The sequence below is a fragment of the Pan paniscus genome, chromosome 15 (genome assembly GCF_029289425.2).
Source record: "Pan paniscus chromosome 15, NHGRI_mPanPan1-v2.0_pri, whole genome shotgun sequence".
NCBI classification, from domain to species: Eukaryota; Metazoa; Chordata; class Mammalia; order Primates; family Hominidae; genus Pan; species Pan paniscus.
In genome coordinates, this window is record NC_073264.2 from 90,868,532 (window position 1) to 90,890,308 (window position 21,777).

At 41.2% G+C, this 21,777-nt stretch overlaps 1 pseudogene; it reads right to left on the reverse strand.

Annotated features, from left to right (window-relative positions):
• Nucleotides 1–14,025: 14,025 nt before the first annotated feature.
• On the reverse strand, nucleotides 14,026–15,744 carry LOC100982983 (cysteine and histidine-rich domain-containing protein 1-like; annotated as a pseudogene).
• Between the last annotated feature and the right edge of the window lie 6,033 nt (nucleotides 15,745–21,777).

Sequence of the window (21,777 nt, forward strand, 5' to 3'; positions counted from 1 at the left end):
CACCATGTTGGCCAGGCTGGTCTCAAACTCCTGGCCTCAGGTGATCCACCTACCTCAGCCTCCCAAAGTGCTGGCATTACAGCCGTGAGCCACCAAGACTGGCCCCTTCCCTTGGCTTCTATGCCTGCTTCTAATGACTCTCTTCTAAAGACTGGTGACAGATGTACCTGGAAATTTGGGTCCTCCCTGGGGGGCCATTGGCCAATGGCTGACTGGTGCAGAATATGAAAGCCCAGCTCTGGCGTGCCTGGAGTTGGGATACAATCAGAGGTGTAACTTACACTCCACTGCTTTTTGTGGAGCCATGCCGAGGCTGGGACTTGGCCTGAAGTGGCTGTCTTGCTGGGCTCCTTCCCCTTCCCCATCCAGCCTGTTCCTCCTCCCACCCCCTCATTTCCCCTGGAGCACTTCATTTATAAACTCTGGCATACTAGTCCCCATCTGCGAGACTGTGTCTGCGAGACCCTGACCTACCATAATGCATATGGCACATCTCTTCATTGGTAGTCAGCCCACCATCACCCCCCACAAGCCCATATTTTAAGGCCATTTTATAAATTCAAATGTTCCCTCCAATACAGTGAAAATCCATCCAGTCATGCTCAGGTGATGTGATGATAGACATCTAGTCAGAAACTTATTTTTATTTATGTTGGTTACAAATTAAAGCCATCATTCATCCTCCTAGCACAGTAGTATCTTGCCCCTCTGTGACTTTGGATGCTGCCAAGGTAGTCACGAATAGATTTCATTCATCTTTCTAGATCCTGTGTTCTTGATATTTGTAGCTCAAGAATGATTCTGCACCACTGGCCCTGCCCCAAATCCTCCTGATAGGCTGCTCTGAGTAACCAAGCAAATGAGAAGATGACTTTCTGTCCCAGGCCACACAGATCACTAAACTCTAAGTTTATTAAAACCTCTCTCTAGACTGGGCACAGTGGCTCACGCCTGTAATCCCAGCACTTTGGGAGGCCAAGGCAGGTGGATCACTTGGGGTCAGGAATTTGAGACCAGCCTGGCCAACATGGTGAAACCCCACCTCTATTAAAAACACAAAAATTAGCCAGGAGTAGTGGTGGGTGCCTGTAATCCCAGCTACTTGAGAGGCTGAGGCAGGAGAATCGCTTAAACCCAGGAGGCAGAGGCAGGAAAATTGCTTAAACCTGGGAGGGGGAGGCAGGAGAATCGCTTAAACCTGGGAGGCGGAGGTCGCAGTGAGCCGAGCTCAAGATTGCACCATTGCACTCCAGTCTGGGTGACAGAGCAAGACTCCGTCTCAAAAAAAAACAAAAACAAAAACAAAAATCTCTCTCTAAACCCACCAGCACACTGCTACCTTTGCTGCTGCTGTACATATTCTCTTTGAACCCCCATTCCCCACCCCCAAGCCCCAAACCAGGTCTTATAATTCTTTGCCCCTTCATAGTGCTCAGCACAGGGCCAGGGGCAAACTTGTCAAATTCATCAGTCACATGGGAAGTAAAAGTCACAACTTTGAACCAAGCCAGGTAAACAGGGTTTGTGCAAGAGTCAACCTATTCATAGGACCAAGTACATTTCCAAGCTAGAGACAAAATTGGCCACTGAAACATATTTTTCTGAAATGTAATTTCTCCAACTCCTTTAACTATCTGCCCTCAGGTGCATTTGGTTTTTCTTTCTAGCGCTATTGTTCTGCAACTTGATCCCTTTTCCTGCCTCTCTGAGAAATTCAAGTTTTCCTGAACTTAGGGTTTTTAGTACTTTAGATTTCTAAGAAAGGCAGTTTATTAGGAAACCTTGTGTTTACTCAAGTTTGCAGCAGGTCCCGGTTGGCCAGCAGGCTCAATGTGATTCCTTGAAATTCTGTTCCAGGCATGGACTCCCGGGAGCTAAATGTAACATTTAGTCATCAATAGGATAATTTAGGTTCATTCTTTCTACTTGCCTCCTTAAGAAGGGATTGGAGTTCACGCTGGTATTCTCTAGAAAACGGAACTACCTTCCCACCCTGTAGAAGTATGTTATGATGGAAAGAGCCACCTATTTCCTGCGTTGGCTTCTTCTCTGCTTTCGGATTTAGGCACGGTGTCTTTTCAGATGTGCTGACTTTTTACGGCTTCAGCAAGGTAATACTGTATAAATGCCGTTGGCCGTTTACCATTTGGGATTCAACGCAACGTCTGGATCTTGTTATGTAGGCATTTTCAGAGCATTACAGCTCAGCTGTGAAAGCACTCTGGCTTAAAGCGAAAATGCAGTAGAACCTTGCTAATCTAACAACTTAATAACACTTGCCACCCCTTCACAGCAAGGACTTAATGGTAAGACTCAAAGTGAGGCTTCATGTTTTAGAATGCACAGGAATGCATCCCACAGATGACTGTGCTATCATCAATAATCTCCAACTTTGCTTATTAAAGCACATGCAGCAACGTTACTTTAACACCACGCTATCCTTTAATTCAGCCACCAAAGATAGCCTCAAAATAACGAGAACCTGCCTGAGACCTTCTGAGTTATGCTTTGCCTTCTCTCCTTCAGCACCAAGATTCTACGAAAAATGTGTTGTGGACCTAAGGCTTTTAGTTTCTTTTCTTTTCTTTTCTTTTCTTTCTTTCTTTCCTTCTTTATTTCTTTCTCTCTCTCTCTCTTTCCTTCTTTCTCTTTCTCTCTCTTTCTCTCTTGACAGAGTTTCACTCTGTCGCACAGGCTGGAGTGCAATGGCATGACTTGGCTCACTGCAACCTCCACCTCCCAGGTTCAAGTCATTCTCCTGCCTCAGCATCCCAAGTAGCTGGAATTACAGGCATGCACCACTATGCTGGGCTAATTTTTGTATTTTTAGTAGAGACGGGGTTTCATCACCTTGACCAGGCTGGTCTCGAACCCCTGACCTCAGGTGATCCGCCTGCCTCAGCCTCCCAAAGTGCTGGGATTGTAGGCGTGAGCCACCGTGCCCAGCTGGGCTTTTAGTTTCTTTAGGTGTCTTTAGAGGAAATGTTCTAAACACGTTTTAGGTACAGGTATCCAAAACCCAGGTTAGATTACCTGCTTTTCTAAGGACTTTATTTTCACATAGCTAAGTCTAATTTGTGGTTAGAATGGGTTAGTCCATTTTCTTTCCCTGTGGGGGTGAGGGAAGCTTTCATATTCAAATTTAACTTGTTTCTGATGATCTCTAAATGATTTCTATGGCATATACTAGTTAAAATTTGTTTTCTATTTATATTTCTCTCTTCATAAAAATACTGTGTTTAAAAAATAAGCAAGACTAAAAAAGTGACCTATTTTTATTTCTGAAATGTAACTGATCTCACCTAAAATTTTACTAACTCTAATGAAGATTTTACAGTTGAAATTTCCCTGTGTCTGTGTGTCTAATATTGTTATACTCTTCTATCTGATGAAACTTTTTACAGATCTTGGAAGGCAGCCCTCAGTAACAAAGTTTAATGGAGATACACAAGGGAAAATTGATGACCTGAATGTATTTACAAGTTCCCATGAAAATGACTATCAATCTATTCAATGATGATGTTTTACGTTGAATATGGTGCTTGGAACTGAATACAACATAAATACCCTGTAAACATGGACACAACCATTTTAAGCAACTTGAAAAACACACTGATGGTTCATGGGATGCAGATTTCCTGTATGTGGGGCTTTAGAATGCCAAGTCTTTGGTTAATTCTTTTTTTTTTTTTTTGAAGCAGAGTCTCTGTCACCCAGGCTGGAGTGCAGTGGCATGATCTCGGCTCACTGCGACCTCTGCCTCCCAGGTTGAGATGATTCTCGTGCCTCAGCCCCCGGAGTAGCTGCGACTACAGGCATGAACAACCATGACTGACTAATTTTTGTGTTTTTAGTAGAGATGGAGTTTCACCATGTTGGCCAGGCTGGTCTCGAACTCCTGACCTCAGGTGATCCACCCACCTCGGCCTCCCAAAATGGTGGGATTACAGGTGTGAGCCACTGCGCCCTATCCAAAAATGCTAAGCCTTTGGTTAATTCTGAATAGGGTCTAGGTATGATCTGTATGAACTGCTTTGTGGAGATCCTTTATCTTTTGGCAACAACTTGCTGAAAGCTTCCAAAGTAATTGTCACTTACCCTCTCATTACTTCATGTAAATCTAGAGACGGCATTTGTCAAAGGTGGAAAAGATGCCTCAGAGTTTGCCCTAGCCCAAGTTGTCCCAAAGTCATGTCAGTTTAGTATCACTCCTTGTAAATAAGTTACCACATACCTGACTATTCTAACCCAAAATATTCTTCAAGAAAAGGATATTCTTCCATAGGAGTATATAAACACAGGTATTTCTCTTGTCGTAAACCTAGCATCACTGAACGTGGCAGGAGAAACTTGAGCAGTAATACAATATTCCAAGTAATTGTTAGCTTATCTCTTAATCTTCAAGGGACAGAATTCCTAGAAAACCAACAGAGCATCTTAACTATTCTAAGAAATTTTTCTGGGTTTCATGATCATTATGACCTTGCCTGCCAAATTCTCGGGAATCTACAAAAAATCTGTCATAAATTTTAAAATTATCCCTTAAAAATGTGTGTGAGATTATGTCCCCTGCCCTGCTCAAAACACTATAATGACTTCCTATGACAATTGGAAGAAAATTCGGTCCTCACCACGCCTCCAACGTTCCTCATGGGCTGACCCTGCCTTCACGGGTAGCATGCTTGCACTGTCTCCCTGGGCTGTGGCCACTGTGGCCTCCCAGACTCCAGTCTGGAGCCCATGTACTCACTGTGCCCCTGCTGGGAGCATCCTTCCACCACTGACTCACCTACAGCCATGACTTGTTCCCTCATTCAGAGCTCTGTTCAGATGTCTTCCTTCCTCAGAGGGGTCTTCCCTGACCCCCTTGCTAGGGGCTGAATTATATTCTCACCAAATTCCTATGTTGAAGTCCTAGCCCCCACTACCTCAGGATGTGACTGTATTTGGAGACAGGGTCTGTAAACAGGTGATTATGTTGAGTTCACTTGAGTGTACCCTAATCCAATAGGACTGGTGCCCTTTTAAGAAGAGGAGGTTAGAACGCAGACACTGATGTACACTAGACGTGGGTACACACAGAGATGGCCAAGTGAACACACAACAAAAGGCAGCTATACGCCAAGGAGAGTCTCAGAAAGAATCAAACCTGCCGACACCTTGATCTCGGACTTCTAGACTCCAGAACTGCGCGAGAATAAATTTCTGTCATTTAAGACACGTGGTCTCTGGTATTTTGTTATGGCAGCTCTAGCAAACAAATACACCCCTCAACCTGGGAGCTACTTCCCTGACTTTACCCTGTATCCTGCCGTATGTCTCCTCATAGCACATGATAATATGTTCCTATTTATTTATGCATGATCGTCTCTCTCCCCTGTGTACAATGAAAGCTCCTTGACAGTAGGCACTTGGTCTTGTTCTCTGCTGTATTCCTGATGCCTAAAGTAGTACCTGACACATAGTAGGCATTCAATAAATATTTGATTAACAAATTACTAAATATATATTAAATAATGCACAGTAGCTCACTTCACAATAACACTAATAGGAGCTTTGAGCAGCATATACACAGATACTGAGGTCTCATGTTTAAATCAAATGAACCAACTTATTCCCTAAATGTATAGTAACTTGTATTGAAATGACTATAATCTTGGCAGGCACCTTGTAAATGACATTGAAATAGACCTAATAACTAGAGAGGCACTGAGAGGAAGCTGTGAATATGAAATCAAATTCAAGAACATATATGTGTATTTTTTTGCTGCTTTCATGGTCATTATACTATATTTGGAATAATTAGGAAAAAACACACCACAAAGAAGCTCATGTTCAAAAGGCAGAGATACTTGAAAGTCTTTGAACACCTCACTAGAAATAATTTAACCAAATAAGATTAAAATTCCAGATCAAAGGTAGCAAAAATAAAGGGAAGAAAGGCAGTTGTGAGACTTCCCATTCCCACACATGTTTAACACTATGCAAATGATGAATAGACATGGGGTTCCCATAGCAAATAATTCCATTTCCAACATCTATAAGGAATAGCGTTGCATCACTGTTCTTGGAAATATAGCTGGTAGTTTCCGTCACTCATGATCTGAATGATCTAGGAGCACATGAACAATAGAGAAAAAGAATGATACTGAAGGATGAATCTTTACTATTGTATAATAAATCAGCAAATACGTAGTGACTACCTGCTTCTATGTGAAATTCTATCCATGGTGTTATAGGAAAATCCACCATTATATTCAAAAGCTTCATGCAATTTATGTAGTCAAGGAAATCTACACTGAATGGCACTGGGCATTAAGCCCCTTGCTGGAATGTAAGCTAGGGTCACGACACTGACTCATCTGTGTATTTCAAGATCCTTACACATAATTAGTGCTCCATTAATATTTTTTGAATGAATAAAATGAACATCAAAATAAAAGTCAACGTATGGCTGCACTTCAGAAATGTAACAGCAATGGCTCAGCTTCTTGAGTCATGAATTCAAAGCTGTTAAACAAACAAAACCAGGCTACTGGTCATCCAATTCAGTGATATAGATTACCTGCAACTTTGAGATCAGATAATATCCAGTGTCTACCATGGACGGCTCTCCTGGCAGTGACAGGGAATGTCTGTCATTTTTGTCTCCCTTGTATGTGTTCTGTCCTTCAAACTGAGGCGTGGGAACAGCATCTAGATTTCCCTTTCCACATTCTCGGGTCACACAGTTTGAGTGGAGTCGAACCCCTCCTCCAACCCCGGGCATGAAGACAGACACCTGGCACAGGCCGGGTCACCTCAACGGTTCCTTCCACTTGACCACAGGGGCCTGGCTTAGGGATGTTAAGTGGCCCAGGACAGGCCCATAAGACTCAATCCCAGGATTCATACTGGGACTTTTAAGGGGAAAAAAGTCCTCTCTTTCTACCAGACTTTAAACTTTTGGATATAGGCCTGTTGCTACTCAGTTTAACCATGTCAACAGGGATGTGAACAGACTCTGTAGGTGGAGAATGTGTGTGTGTGTGTGTGTGTCTGTGTGTGTGTGTGTGTGTCAGAGAGAGAGAGAGAATGAATGAGAGAGAACCACCACCTCGTCACTTGGATACAGCTGTGCCTGAAACTGGAGATTCCCAGTGATCCCAGTTATGCCACCAACAATTTCCTTTCCTATACTCACTTCAGCAAATTTGAGTTGGCTTCCCATAGCTTGCTAGTAAAATAATTCGAACAATACAGCAACACAGGGCAAGCCTCAAATTAGTCTGTTTCTCAGTGGAACACTGCATGGTGAAAATAGTTGTCAAAAAAAAAAGGGGATAGAAATTTATGGATGGGTCACATGTGGTGGCTCATGCCTGTAATCCCAGCATGTTGGGAGGCTGAGGGGGGAGGATCGCTTGAGCCCAGGAGTTCGAGACCAGCCTGGCAAGGGTGAGACCTTGTCTCCACTAAAAATACAAAGTTACCCGGGCATAGTGACATGCACCTGTGGTCCCAGCTACTCGCCAGGCTGAGGCGGGAGGATTGCTTGAGCCTGGGAAGTCAAAGCTGCAATGAGCTGTGATCATGCCACTGCATTTTGGCCTGGGGAACAGAGCAAGATCTTGTCTCAAAAAAAAAAAAAATTATAGACGAACCCATAACTGATTAGTTATCTTTGGATTCTCTGTTCCTCATCTGTGAAATGGGGATAATAATAAAACCTGCCTTGTGAAGGAGTAAAGAAATCAATATATCAAAATACTCCCAATGTTAACCAATACTGTTGTTAGCCCCATTTAAAAAATTATGTCCATGCAGAGTTCTGTCATTCTGTGTGAGGGTACTGCTTTGGCATCAGATATGAATTAGTACCAAGTTGAAATAATTATTCATGAGGTCTCTTCATTACTGGATACATTGATTATTCATTCTGTCTTTCAAAAAGGAAGTCCATATCTGAGTCTGGGATCTGGCCTGACACCCGAATCCACAGGGAACACCCATGGATAAACAAGAGGCCCCTGAAGGACAGGGTCCCTCATCACTGCACAGAGCCTATAAGGACCAGGGAACCTGTGGCTCCATCTGCACCTGTGGAACCAACCGAAGTTCCCATCTCTGTGGAATCCAATAGGGAGATGAGTATTTTTAGAGGAACCGAGGGAAAAGGATAATGGTAGCTTTAGCTTGAGTCTTGAAGCTGTCGCAAGAGAAAATAACAGTGTTGGTAATTTCTCCTTCCTGTTTAAGCACTTCAGCAAAGCGCCTTCCCTTAAATTAAACTGGGAAGTAAGAAAAACCTAGTTCCCATGCCAGCTTACAGACCCACAGGCCCACTGGGCCACAGACTTCTAGCACACAGGAGTTCTCTTAGAGAGTAACTGGGGAACTGGGCCAGACTGCAATATAAGAATTTCCCTCTTACGTGGAAAAAAAAAAAAAAGAAATTTAATCATCCCAAAGACATGTTAATGTCCCCTTCCCAAACCCTTTTTATTATTTCTTCTTCTCTTTTCTCTTTTTTTTTTTTTTTGAGATGGAGTCTCGTACTGTTTCCCAGGCTGGAGTGCAGTGGCGCGATCTCGGCTCACTGCAACCTCCACCTCCCAGGTTCAAGCAATTCTCCTGCCTCAGCCTCCCAAGTAGCTGGGATTACAGGTGCCCGCCACCATGCCCAGCTAATTTTTTGTGTTTTTAGTAGAGACAGGGTTTCACTATGTTGGCCAGGCTGGTCTCGAACGCCTGACCTCATGATCCACTTGCCTTGGCCTCCCAAAGTGCTGGGTTTACAGGCATGAGCCACTGCACACGGTTTCATTGTAATCATTTTTAAGTGTACGTTTAAATGGTATTGAATACATATACATTGTTACGCCACCATCACCAGCAACCATCTCCAGGACTTTTTCCCCTTCTCCAACTGAAACTCTGTACCCGTTAAACATAATTATCTCCCAATTCCTCCCTCCCCAAGGTTCCTGGCAACCATCCTTCTACTTTCTGTTTCTATGAATTTGACTACTCTAGAAAACTCATATAAGAAGAATCATACAGTATTTGCTCTCTTGTGACAGGCTGATTTAACTTAGCATAATGTCTTCAAGTTTCATCTATGTTGTATAGCTTTGTCAGCATTTCCTTCTTTTTTAAGGCTGAAGAATTAACATTCCACTGTATGTATGTACCATCTTTGGTTTATCCATTTATCTGTTCATAGACACTTAGGTTGTCCACCTTTTGGCTACTGTGAATAATGCTGCTACGAACGTGGGTGTACAAATACATGTTGGAGTCTCCGCTTTCAGTTCTTTTGGGTAGACACCCAGAAGTGGAATTGCTGGATCATATGGTAATTCCTTGTTTAATTATTTGAGGAACTGCTCAAATAATTTCCATAGCAGCAGCTCCATTTTACATTCCCACCAGCGATGCATAATAACTCCAGCTTCTCTGCATTTTTATCAACACCTGTTATTTTCTGTTTTTTTAAATGATGGCCATCTAAATGGGTGTGAAGTGGTTTCTCATTGTGGTTTTGATTTGCATTTCCCTAATGATTAGCGGTGTTGAGCATCTTTTTATGTGCTTATTGACTATTCATAGATCTTTTTCAGAGAAATGGCTATCCAAGTCCTTTGCTCATATTTTAGTTAGGTTATTTGGTTTTTTCTAATTGACTTGTGGGAGTTCTTTATGTAGTCTGGATACTAATCCTTTATCAAATATATGATTTACAAATATTTTCTCCCATTCCATGGGTTGCCTTTTCACTCTGTTGATAGTGAGTGTCCTTTCATGCACAAATTTTTAGATTTTGATGTAGTCCAGTTTATCTATGTTTTCTTTTGTTGCCTATGCTTTTGATGTAATATCCAAGAAATTCTTGTCAAATCCAATGTCATGAAATTTTTCTCTGTTTTCTTCTAAGAGTTTTATAATTTTAGCTCTTACATTTAGCTCTTTGATACACTTTGAGTAAATTTTTATATATGATATAAGGTAAGGGTCCAAATTTATTCTTACAATGTGGAGATGCAGCTTTCCCAACACCATTTGTTGGGCAAGAAAACCGTTCAGTTTGAAAATCACCTATAATTGTGAATTAAAAATTTGTTCTCTTCTCAGTTCTTTCAGTGTTTGCTTTATGTATTTTGAAGCTCTGTGAATAGGCACATATACATTTAGGACTGTTGTGTTTTCTTAGTGAATTGATCCTTTTATTATTGTGAATTGCCTTTTTTAATCCATGGTTATGTTGTTTATTCTGAAGTCCACTTGGCCTGATATCGATATAGCCACCTCTGTTTTCCTATTATTAGTGTTTGTATAGTGTATCTCTTTCCATTCCTTTATTTTCATCCATTTGTTTTCTATATATTGGGTTTCTTTTAGACAACTCTGAATTGGGTCTTGCTTTCTTATCCAGTCTCACAATATTTGGCTTTTAATTTAAGTACTGTTATTTAATGTAGCTACTGATAGGGATGGATTTAAGTCTACCACTTTACTATTTTATTTCTACTTGGTTATCTGTTTTTATTTTTTCCCCTCTTTCCCTGCTTTCTTTTGGATTGAGTATTTTTAGGTTCCATTTTTTCTCTATTGTCTTATCACCTATATGTATCTGTTTTATTTTTTAGTGGAGTACAGTATAGGGTTTACAATATGCATCTTTAACTTACTGCAGTCTACTTCCAAATTATAGTATATCTCTTATTATATAACCAAGAATCTTACAATAGTATATTTTCTTTCCTCCCCTTGGGTCCTTTATGCAATTGTTGGCATACATTTTACTTCACATAGATAATAAATCCACAATATATTATTGTTTTGGCTTTAAACATTCAACTCATTTTAAAAGAAATTTGTAAATAAGGGGGAAATATATTTTACATTTGCACACATATTTATCACTTTCAGTGTGCCTTCCTTTATGTAAATCCAATTTTCCACTTGGTATTATTTTCCTTCAGTGCAAAAAGATTCCTTTAACATTTCTTTTTTTTTTTTAAAGAAAATTATGTTAATTCCAGGGTAAGGCATTGCAATGGAATATGTATGCCATGATAAACTATATGCATATTCAGGGAGGTAAAGAAAGACAAAAGTTTTTAAAGAAAAAATGAGGAGAATTGCATAATTGTTTGAAGATACTTATCCTTGGCTATAAAGATCAATAATAAGAGTGACACTCATCTGATGCTAGACAGGCAGTTCTTGGGCAGATGTTCTTGCAGAAGCATTTTTTCATGTGTAAGGTTGTGATGGACTTTGTGCAATCCTTTAACATTTCTTATCGTGGAGGTCTCCTGGATGAAAAGTGTTATTTTGTTTATGTTATTTTTTTAAAGATTATTTTTGCTGGATATAGAATTCTGTGTTGACTTTTTTTTTAACTTTTAGCTCCATGACAACACATACTTACTGTCTTCTGGCTTGCATTGTTCTTGACAAGAAGTCTGTGAATATTCTTGTCTTTGTTCCCTGTATGTAATATGTCTTTATTATCTGCTTTTAAGAATTTCTTTTTTATTACTGGCTTTCAGCAATTCACTATGACGTGTTTTGTTTATATTTTTTTCCGCTTGGGGTTCATTGAGCCTCAGAGCTATATATTTATAGTTTTCATTAAATTGGGGGAAATTTTGGCCATTATTACTTCAAATAAATTTTTTGTTCTCCCTTTTCTGGGACTCCTATTTTTTATACATTAGACCACTTAATATTTTCCCAAGGGTCATTAATGCTCTTTCTTTTTTTCTTGAGACAAAGTCTCGCTCTTGTCCCCCAGGCTGGAGTGCAATGGCACAATCTCGGCTCACTGCAACCTCCGCCTCCCAGGGTCAAGCTATTCTCCTGCCTCAGTCTCCCGAGTAGCTGGGATTACAGGTGCCTGCCACCATGTCCAGCTAATTTTTGTATTTTTTTAGGAGAGATGGGTTTTCACCATGTTGGCCAGGCTGGTCTCGAAATCCTGACCTCAGGTGATCCGCCCACTTCGGTCTCCCAAGTGCTGGGATTACAGGCATGGGTCACGGTGCCCGGCCTCTTTTTTTTTTTTTAAGAGAAACAAATCAATAAAGCATTTTTTATTAACCGATAGTAAAACATATGCTACCTGACAATAACTGTGTCCCTTTATGTATGAGTCTAAGATAAATATCATTCAGATTTTTATCTGGACAACAAATTCAAAGGCTCCTTAAGAAATAAGAAACAAAATACCATGGTTACTAATGTAACCAGACTAAATATAAAAGCTATATATATAAGTGTGTGTATATGTATCTTAAAAAATCAATGTTTTGATCAATGTAACTAATCTGAGTTTACAATAACTCACTGCTTTAAATAATATTTCAATCACATATATCAGATTAAGATCCTGTTTGGGGAAAACAGCCTCAGAAGGAAGTATTAAAAAAAAAAAAAGGTGGCCTGGTGCGGTGGCTCACGCCTATAATCCCAGCACTTTGGGAGGCCGAGGCGGGCGGATCACAACGTCAGGAGATCGAGACCATCCTGGCTAACATGGTGAAACCCTGTCTCCACTAAAAAATACGAAAAATTAGCTGGGCGTGGTGGTGGGCGCCTGTAGTCCCAGCTACTCGGGAGACTGAGGCAAAGAGAATCGCTTGAACCTGGGAGACAGAGGTTGCAGTGAGCCGAGATCATGCCACTGCACTCTGGCCTGGGCAACAGACCAAGACTCCATCTCAAAAAAAAAGGTATATTAATCATTACTTTTGATCAAACTAAGTATCAACCTTTCCCCCAACCCGTAAAGACTTCATGTCTCTAAATGGTTCCTAAATCATGAAAGATAACTTGAAGATTTTTAAGTAGATCTCAAGGTATTAGATACTTATACACACAACGTGGGCCCAACTTTTACTGCCCAGAGTTTCTTGTCATGGTAATGTAACGTCATGAAATTCTGGTCGCCAGATCTTTTTGTTTTTATTTGTAACACAGCTAAACCTTTTAACAATTATATTAACTACATCTAAGTTATTTGCTAATGGTAGTAGAATGATATATATGCTTTATTAACAAAAATAGTACTTCTGGAAATTTTTCTTTGTAAGAATTTCATAAATACCAAGGAAAAGAAAAGACTCAAGGGGTTTGGGAAATAAACCCCTTTTATTTTCTTTTTAAATCTATATAAGTTTAATTTATTCCCAAACTTTCTAAGTTCTTCCAGAGTTCTGGACTTCATAATATTTCCTAATTTTTCTTCTTGAGTTCTGCACTGCTTCAGAACCTATCCAAACAATCTAATTCTGTGTTACCTATATTTAATATAAATAAAGTAAATATATAATCAACATTGTATCACTAGAATTGTGAAGCTCTTCATGAATTACTTTTAAAAAACTCCAAAAGAATTAAGCTATTTTATTTAACATGTAATAGATAGTCATAAAGCAAGTCCATATATTTAGTTTTCTGATACCCTAATGTATTTCCACAAACCTTTTGAGTCTCCAATTTTATATAGTTTTCCATCAGGGAGGCAAGACATATATAATTTCTTTTTATATTTAACTAATTAAAGGTTTTAAGAGGGTTTAGTCTCTAACTAAGTAACAATTAGTCATAACACCATACAAACACATTTAAATATTCAGGAAAGTGGTTTTTAAGATTATTGCTTAGTCTTATAAAATGGTGAATTTTAACCAAATTGATACCTCTGCATTCTTACTTATGCTTCCTATACACTTACATCATACTGCTTGGCAAGCAATGTAAGTTTTGATGTAATTTAAAAATTCAAGTAGTTGTAAACAAATTCTAATTTGTTAAACAGTTCATATATTCCCCTTTACTTACTACACTACCTTGGAATTAATCCTCCTTAAAAAAGTAATCATCCCACATAGAAAAAACTGCAGAGCTTCTCATCTCTTCCTTAAATATTTTCAAGTACTATAAGAACACAAATCCATGAAAAACTGATTAAAATTTGACATTTCATCTTGCTTTACTAATCATGGAATAATAGAAAGACATAAAAAACATGTTCCTTAATATTTCTGTGCTCAACCGAGAAATACAAAGAAATACTGCAATTACAGTAATGGGCTATTTCCAGCCTTTTCAAGTATAGGACACAACTATGGTTTCTACCAGTAAGGAGAAATTAATAATCAATCTTATATAACATAAAAGAAAGACGAGAGGCACAAAAAGACAAACTGACTTTGGCTTTTGAGAACCTAATGTTAACCCTGAAATGCCAGATTCAGCAACACAACAACAAAACAAAAGATTACGGCAGCAAGCCACCACTTCACACAGTACTAAGAATTCTGAAATACAGGATAGCTTTCCTCCCATCTCCCACTCAATCTGTTGTGTCTTCTTTCTGTTTTTCCTGCTTTTTCACTGCAGGCAGTTCAAGGCTTGCCCACTGCATCGGTTCAGCTTTTCTCATAGTGATCTCAATCTTTGTTGCAGTCAAAGTTACGTAACTTTGCTTTACATCAATCACACCCTATAATTTCACATTTTGATCAAATTCCTTCTCTCCTTCAAATACAATGTGCACATTTAACAATGTGCTATTGCTTCTACTCGACTAAGTTCTGGAAGTGAATTTTTAGCATATGCTTGAAATGGTAAGTCCACCTCCAGTCTGATGCCAGTCATGTCTACATGGAGCAACTTTTTTCCCAGCATCCTTTTATTTCTTTTTTCTTTCTTTCTTTTTTTTTTTTTTTTTTGTTTTTTTTTTTTTGAGACGGTGTTTCACTCTTGTTGCCCAGGCTGGAGTGCAATGATGTGATCTCGGCTCATAGCAACCTCTGCCTCCCGGGTTCAAGTGATTCTCCTGCCTCAGCCTCCCAAGTAGCTGGGATTACAGGTATGCACCACCACACCCGGCTAATTTTGTATTTTTAGTAGAGACAAGCTTTCTCTGTGTTGGACAGGCTGGGCTCGAGCTCCTGACGTCAGGTGATCTGCCCATCTCATCCTCCCAAAGTGCTGGGATTACAGGCGTGAGCCACCGCACCCGGCCTCCCAGCATCCTTTTTAGTCTGCATGTGTTCCCCTGTTGTACAGCCCCTCTTGGGCTAAGAATGTACTAAAATCAGAAGTTTTTCTTCTACAACAGCTCCAGTATTTCATACCCTCACGGAAAATAGCTTCTCCAGAATGATATACTCAGACCTTTTCTAGACTCTCTAGACCCTGATACGTCTTTGAACACCCTCCATTCTTACATGAGGTGCCAATCTTAATTTCTTCATTGTCTTCTTTCTTATCTTCTTCATTCCCTGACGACAGTTTATCAAGTGCTTGTTTTGGGGAGGCAGATATTTTTAATTCCAAATTTGTCATTGGTTCATCTGGGCTTGGCCGTTTTATTGCTTCTACTGGCTTAGGGGCTTGAATGATGTGTTCCTGAAATTTGGGTTTCAATTCAGATATTTCCTTCTTCTCAGTAGTCTTGACTTCAGGTTTGACTGGTTCAGGTGGCTTCTCACTATTATGTCTACCTTTTGTGCAGCCTACAATGCTTAAGAAATCAGAAAAATCAGTTGTTCTTCTCTTATAGCAAGACCAACCCTTTAAAGCATCGTGAAAGACTGGAACACCTGGGTGGTATGTACAGGCATCATCGGAATCGGTCTCATGATCGAAGCGCTGACCGCAGCCCCAGCTGTAGCCCGCAAGGCCATTTTCTCTTCTCACCGTCGCAGGCAGGCAAGGTCCAAACACCGGGAACGGCAAGAGGATGCGTTAGCCACTCCCGTGTCGCTAGCACCGGTTTGACGACTGAGGCGGTTGCCGGCTTCAGGAAACGACCGCTCTTTCTTTTCTTTTTCTTTTTTTGTTTGTTTGTTTGGTTGTTTGAGACGGAGTCTCACTCTGTTGCCCAGGCTGTAGTGTAGTGGCGCGATCTCGGCTCACTGCAACCTCCATCTCCCTGGTTCAAGCAATTCCCCTACCTCAGCCTCCTGAGTAGCTGGGATTACAGGTGTCTGCCACCGCGCCCAGCTAAAGTTTTTGTATTTTTAGTAGAGACGGGGTTTCACCATGTTGGCCAGACTGGTCTTGAACTCCTGACCTCAGGCAATCCACCTGCCTCGGCTTCCCAAAGTGCTGGGATTACAGGCGTGAGCCGGCGCCAGGCCTTTCTTTTTTATTCAGACTTTTTCTTTGTGTGCTTCAGTCTAGATAGTTTCTTTTTTTTTGTTTTTGTTTTTGTTTTTGTTTTTTTTGAGACGGAGTCTCGCTGTCCAGGCTGGAGTGCAGTGGTGCGATCTCGGCTCATTGCAGGCTCCGTCCCCCAGGGTTCACGCCATTCTCCTGCCTCAGCCTCCCGAGTAGGTGGGACTACAGGCGCCCGCCACCTCGCCCGGCTAATTTTTTGTATTTTTAGTGGAGACGGGGTTTCACCGTGTTAGCCAGGATGGTCTTGATCTCCTGACCTCGTGATCCGCCCGCCTCGGCCTCCCAAAGTGCTGGGATTACAGGCGTGAGCCACCGCGCCCGGCCTAGATAGTTTCTTTCATGATTTCTTCTAGTTCACTGACCTTTTGTTCTTCGGTGTCCAATCTCTAATTAAAATTTCCAGTGAATTTTTCATTTCATTTGGTTCCATTGAAATTCCATTGACTTTATGTTGATGGTTTGTATTTCTCTCCTCATATGGTCACGTTTTTATTTAAACTCTTGAGCGCATTCATAAGAACTATTTTAAAGTCCTCATTTGATTATTCCATTATCAGTCATTATGGGATGATTTCTATTGATTAATTTTTCTTCTGGTTATGAATCGTATTTTCCTGCTTCTTTGAATGTCCAGTAGCTTTTGATTGTGATTATTAATGTCACATTGTTTTGTGACATTTGTGTCTGGATTTCGTTGCCTTCCTTTAAAGAGTATTGAAGTTTATTTTGACAGGCATTAACTTACTTGTGGATCAGCTTAATCCTTTCAAGCTTGTCTTTAGGCTTTGTTAGGTTGGGTCTAGAGTAGCCATCACTTTAGGACTAGTTTATCATAATACTACGGCATGACTGTTCTGGGGTCTCTAATAAATGCCTCAGTGGTTATAGTAAGCAAAATTATTCCACCAAAGATGTTCACATCTGAATCCCCAGAACCTGGGAATATGTTAGGCTACATGACAGAGGGGAATTAAGGTGGCAGCAGCTGGAATTAATGTTGCTAATCAGCATGCCTTAAAACAGGGAACTTACTCTGGGTTATCCAGGTGGGCTCAAGGGTCCTTAAAAGCAGAATAGGGATGCTGAAGAAAGAACCAAAGAGATAGCAGCATGAGAAGGACCTGGCTCAATGTTGTTGGCTTTGAAGATGAGGGAGGAAGCCATGAGTTAAGGAAAGTAGGTGGCCTCTGGAAGGTGAAAAAGGCAAAGAAGTGGATTCTTCCCTACATCCTTCAAAAAGGACAGCACCATGCCGTGATCTTGGCCCAGTGTGACATCTGTGTTAGACTTCTCATCCACAGAACTGTAAGATAATATTTTGTTATTTTAAACCACCATATTTATGGTAAGGTATTACAGTAGCCACAGAAAGCTAATACAATGATCAGTGAGATTTCTCCACACCGACTGGGTTGTCTTCCACATCATCATGAATGCTGAGAATGTTCCAGTTTATAGCTCCCTGGTGGTTCTTTCACTCTGTTTTGTTTCCTTTGTCTCAGGAATTATACTTTTGCTGTCCAATATCTGAAAACAATTGTATCATATAATTTTCCAGTTGTCTAGCTGTTTACAGGTAGGAAGGAAACAAGTAGAACTGGTTATTCCAACGTCGCTAGAGGCAGAAATAATACGTTCAGTTTTGCATATTGAGAACCAAACTTATATAGTATGACTTTTAAAAAACTTCCTTCAACACAGAGCTGAAGATTCAACTCAGTTCCACCCTCCTCAATTATAGCACTGCCTTCTTTTGGTCTTAGCAGCCACCACTGAAGACAAAAGTAATACCCTGTGTCTTCACAGCAGCCTTCCCTCCGAGTGTGTCTGACTATTAATCTCTTCTTTTAAGGAGGCCAGTTTTACTGGTTTAGGGCACACCACGGTGACCTCATTTAAGCTTAATTACCTCTTTAAAAACGCTGTCTCCCAATATAGTCACATTTTGAGGTATTTGGGGTCTTTGAATGCATGAATTTTGGAGGGACATAATTCAGTCCATAACAGTGTGCTTCCATGCTTAAAGTTACTGTTTCTTTTTGTTTTTGTTTTTGTTTTTTTTGAGACGGCGTCTCGCTCTGTCGCCCAGGCTGGAGTCCAGTGCCGCGATCTCAGCTCACTGCAAGCTCCACCTCCCGGGTTCACGCCATTCTCCTGCCTCAGCCTCCGGAGTAGCTGAGACTACAGGCGCCCGCCACCATGCCCGGCTAATTTTTTGTATTTTTAGTAGAGACGGGATTTCACCGTGTTAGGATGGTCTCGATCTCCTGACCTTGTGATCCGCCTGCCTTGGCCTCCTAAAGTGCTGGGATTACAGGCATGAGCCACCGTGCCCGGCCAAAGTGACTGTTTTAAGAACACTGGGAATCTTTTTTTCCATTTCTGTGACCCATTGACTGTTCTTCCTCATTTAAGAGCAGCAGCAAATATTGATTAAGAAAAACTTGATTTGGCCTGGCGCAGTGACTCACACCTGTAATCCCAGCACTTTGGGAGGCTAATGCAGGGATCACCTGAGGTCAGGAGTTCAAGACCAGCCTGGTCAACATGGTGAAACCTCATCTCTACCAAAAAATACAAAAATTAGCTGGGTGTGGTGGCAGGCACCTGTAATCCAGCTACTCAGGAGGCTGAGGCAGGAGAATCACTTGAACCCAGGAGGCGGAGGTTGCAGTGAGCCAAGATGGCACCACTGCACTCCCTGCTGGGTGACAGAATGAGACTCTGTTTCAAAAAAGGAAAAGAAAAGAAAAACTTGATTTGCTGGACAGGATACCAGGATATGGTCAGGATACAGTTCTTGCCCTCAAGGGGCTTACTTTTTGTGGTGGCATTATATTTTTGATATATAACAATCTTGGCTGTTTTTCTTGTTGTTGTTGTCCTTAGTACTTTCTTCTACCCACTGACCCACAGACAGGTTCTCTGATACCCTGGACTCTCACACAAGCCTCTTTATATTTACATACCTATAAAGGGAATTGGGGCAGCTGAGCCCTGAACCAATGGAAGGGCCTTATAGTAAAGAATGAGTAAAAATCTCACAGTTAACTGACAATGAAATATCAAATAAATGAGGATGTCTCCATCAGATGATGACATTAAAGACCAGCTACACCTCCACAAACCAGAACTTGGGTTCAAATAAAAAACATTAGAAAACCCCCAAACTAACTAGAATTTCTTTTCTGCTATCCCTGTGGCACAAAAACTCAAGAAATAAATTCAGTAAAGAAATGCATTTCTTGCACCTTGAAATCCATACCCACGGTATTGTCTAACTGGGGAGGTAGGACATTTCCATAAAAAGAGAAGCACTGACACTTTTAGATGCTGAGGGTAAATAAGTTGTGTAGGAGACACTTTCTACAGTAGGTCAAAGCCTGTAGAGATGGAGAGGACATTGAGAATGTGAGTGACCTTCTTGCAATATTAACTGACCATACTGGTTAGGGTAATGCAAAGTATCTCCAAAGCTAGCTGCTAGAACAAACGCCAAATGTCAAAGGCTAACCACAAAAGAAGTTTACTGCTTGCATATGTAACAGTTTGATAGAGGCAATCCTGGTTGCTAGATGGCTTCCTCCACACAGTCGTTCAGAGACCCAGGCAGCTAGATCTCCCCAGAGCAAGGGGAACACTTTAACAACACTATAGGGCAGCGGATCCCAACCTTTTTGGCACCAGGAATTGGTTTTGTGGAAGACAATTTTTCCATGGACTGGGGTCAGGGGATGGTTTTGGGATGATTCAAGCACATTACATTTATTGTGCACTTTATTTCTATTATTATTATATTGCAATACATAATGAAATAATTATGCAACTTGCCATAATGTAGAATTAGTGGGAGCCCTGAACTTGTTTTCCTGCAACTAGACAGTCCCATCTGGGGGTGATAAAAGATAGTGACAGATCATCAGGCATTAGATTTTCATAAGGAGCATGCAACCTAGATCCCTTGCATGCACAGTTCACAATAGGGTTTGCTTTCCTATGAGAATCTAATGCTGCTGCTGATCAACAGGAGGCGGAGCTCAGGTGGTCCTGTGAGTGATGGAGAGTGGCTGTAAATACTGATGAAGCTTCTCTTGCATGCCCACAGCTGACTTCCTTCTGTGTGGCCTGGTTCCTAACAGGCCATGAACTGGTACTGGTCATGGCCTGGGGGTTGGGGACCCCTAGTATAAGGCATTGCTATGAAAGGAATCATCCTAGTTCGCATTCCCTGAGCACTTCCTGGGGAGCAGGCAATGTGTTGGGGCTCCCCATACAATCCTCACAATAACCCTGTGCTGAGGAGCCAGGTCCCGGAAAGGTTCACACCCAATTTTGGCCAAACCCAGCCAGATTCTTAATCTCTCTGGTCTACATCAGCCTCTGGATTTATGTTGCTCTTATATTCCTGAGACGTGCCAGTTAATTCAAAAACATGTAGAGCAAAAATGAATTTTCTCACAAGACACAAAGGGACAGCAAAGCAGGAAAAACGCTCCAGTAGGTTGCAAAAGACTCCAGCCACGTAAATGGTTTTGCCACATTGCATTAATATGAGCAGTAAATAAGCAGTTTATGGGGGAAAACTGAATACATTAAAATTTATTCATGGAATAAAACAAGAAAAAAACCACCACTGACTGACAGCGTACTGGCCAGGGTAGCCTGCAATCGGTAGTATGCAAGTCTCCATTTGCTACTCCATCAGAATTCTAACATACCGAGTCTCTCATCATATTAGTGGTGTTCCCAACCAAAGGCCCCTGTTATTCTTGGTGGCCCTGCTGAAACTTGTTCTTAGTATTGTCACCTGGGTGAAGCCTGGGGCCAAAGCCTGTGATGATAACATGAAAGATCAAGCCCTGAGTGCTGAGGGCAGGCACTGCTGTAAACACATGCATCAACCCGTTTCATCTTCATGTTCACCCAATAGGAAGTTTCTGTTATTATCTCCATTTTATTGGCGAGGGAACTAAGACGCTAAGAGACTGAGCAACTTCCTGTGATGGTTACTTGTATGTGTCAGCATGGCTGGGCCAGATGTCCAGATATTCTGGATGTTTCTGTGAGGGTGTTTTCAGATGAGATTTACATTTAAATTGGTATGCTTTAAGTAAGGAAAATTACTCTCCATAATGTGGGGGATGCTCACGCGGTCAGTGGAAGGCCTGAATAGAACTCAAAGATGACCTTCCCTGAGCAGGAGAAACTCTGCCTGCAGACAGCCTTTGAACTTCCTCTGCCGCACCTGCTCTTCCTGGTTCACCAGCGGACAGCCTTTGGACTTGAACTGTGTCTCTTTCGTGGGCCTCCACCCTAGCAGCTTCTCCCATCAGACTGTGGAGATTCTAGACATGCCAAACCTCCACTGTGATGTGAGCCAATTACTTAAAATAAATTTCTTCCTACACACACACACACAGACACACACACACAACTTATTGGTTTTGTTTCTCTGGAGAACCCTGATTAATACAGATTTTGGTACTGAGAGTAGATGGTGGTCAATGGTTTGGTTGGATGGTCAGGGGCTTGGAAGGAAAATGATTAAGAAATTGATGGCAAAGAAGTCTAGGAAAGAGTTATGTGGATAGACCTCTA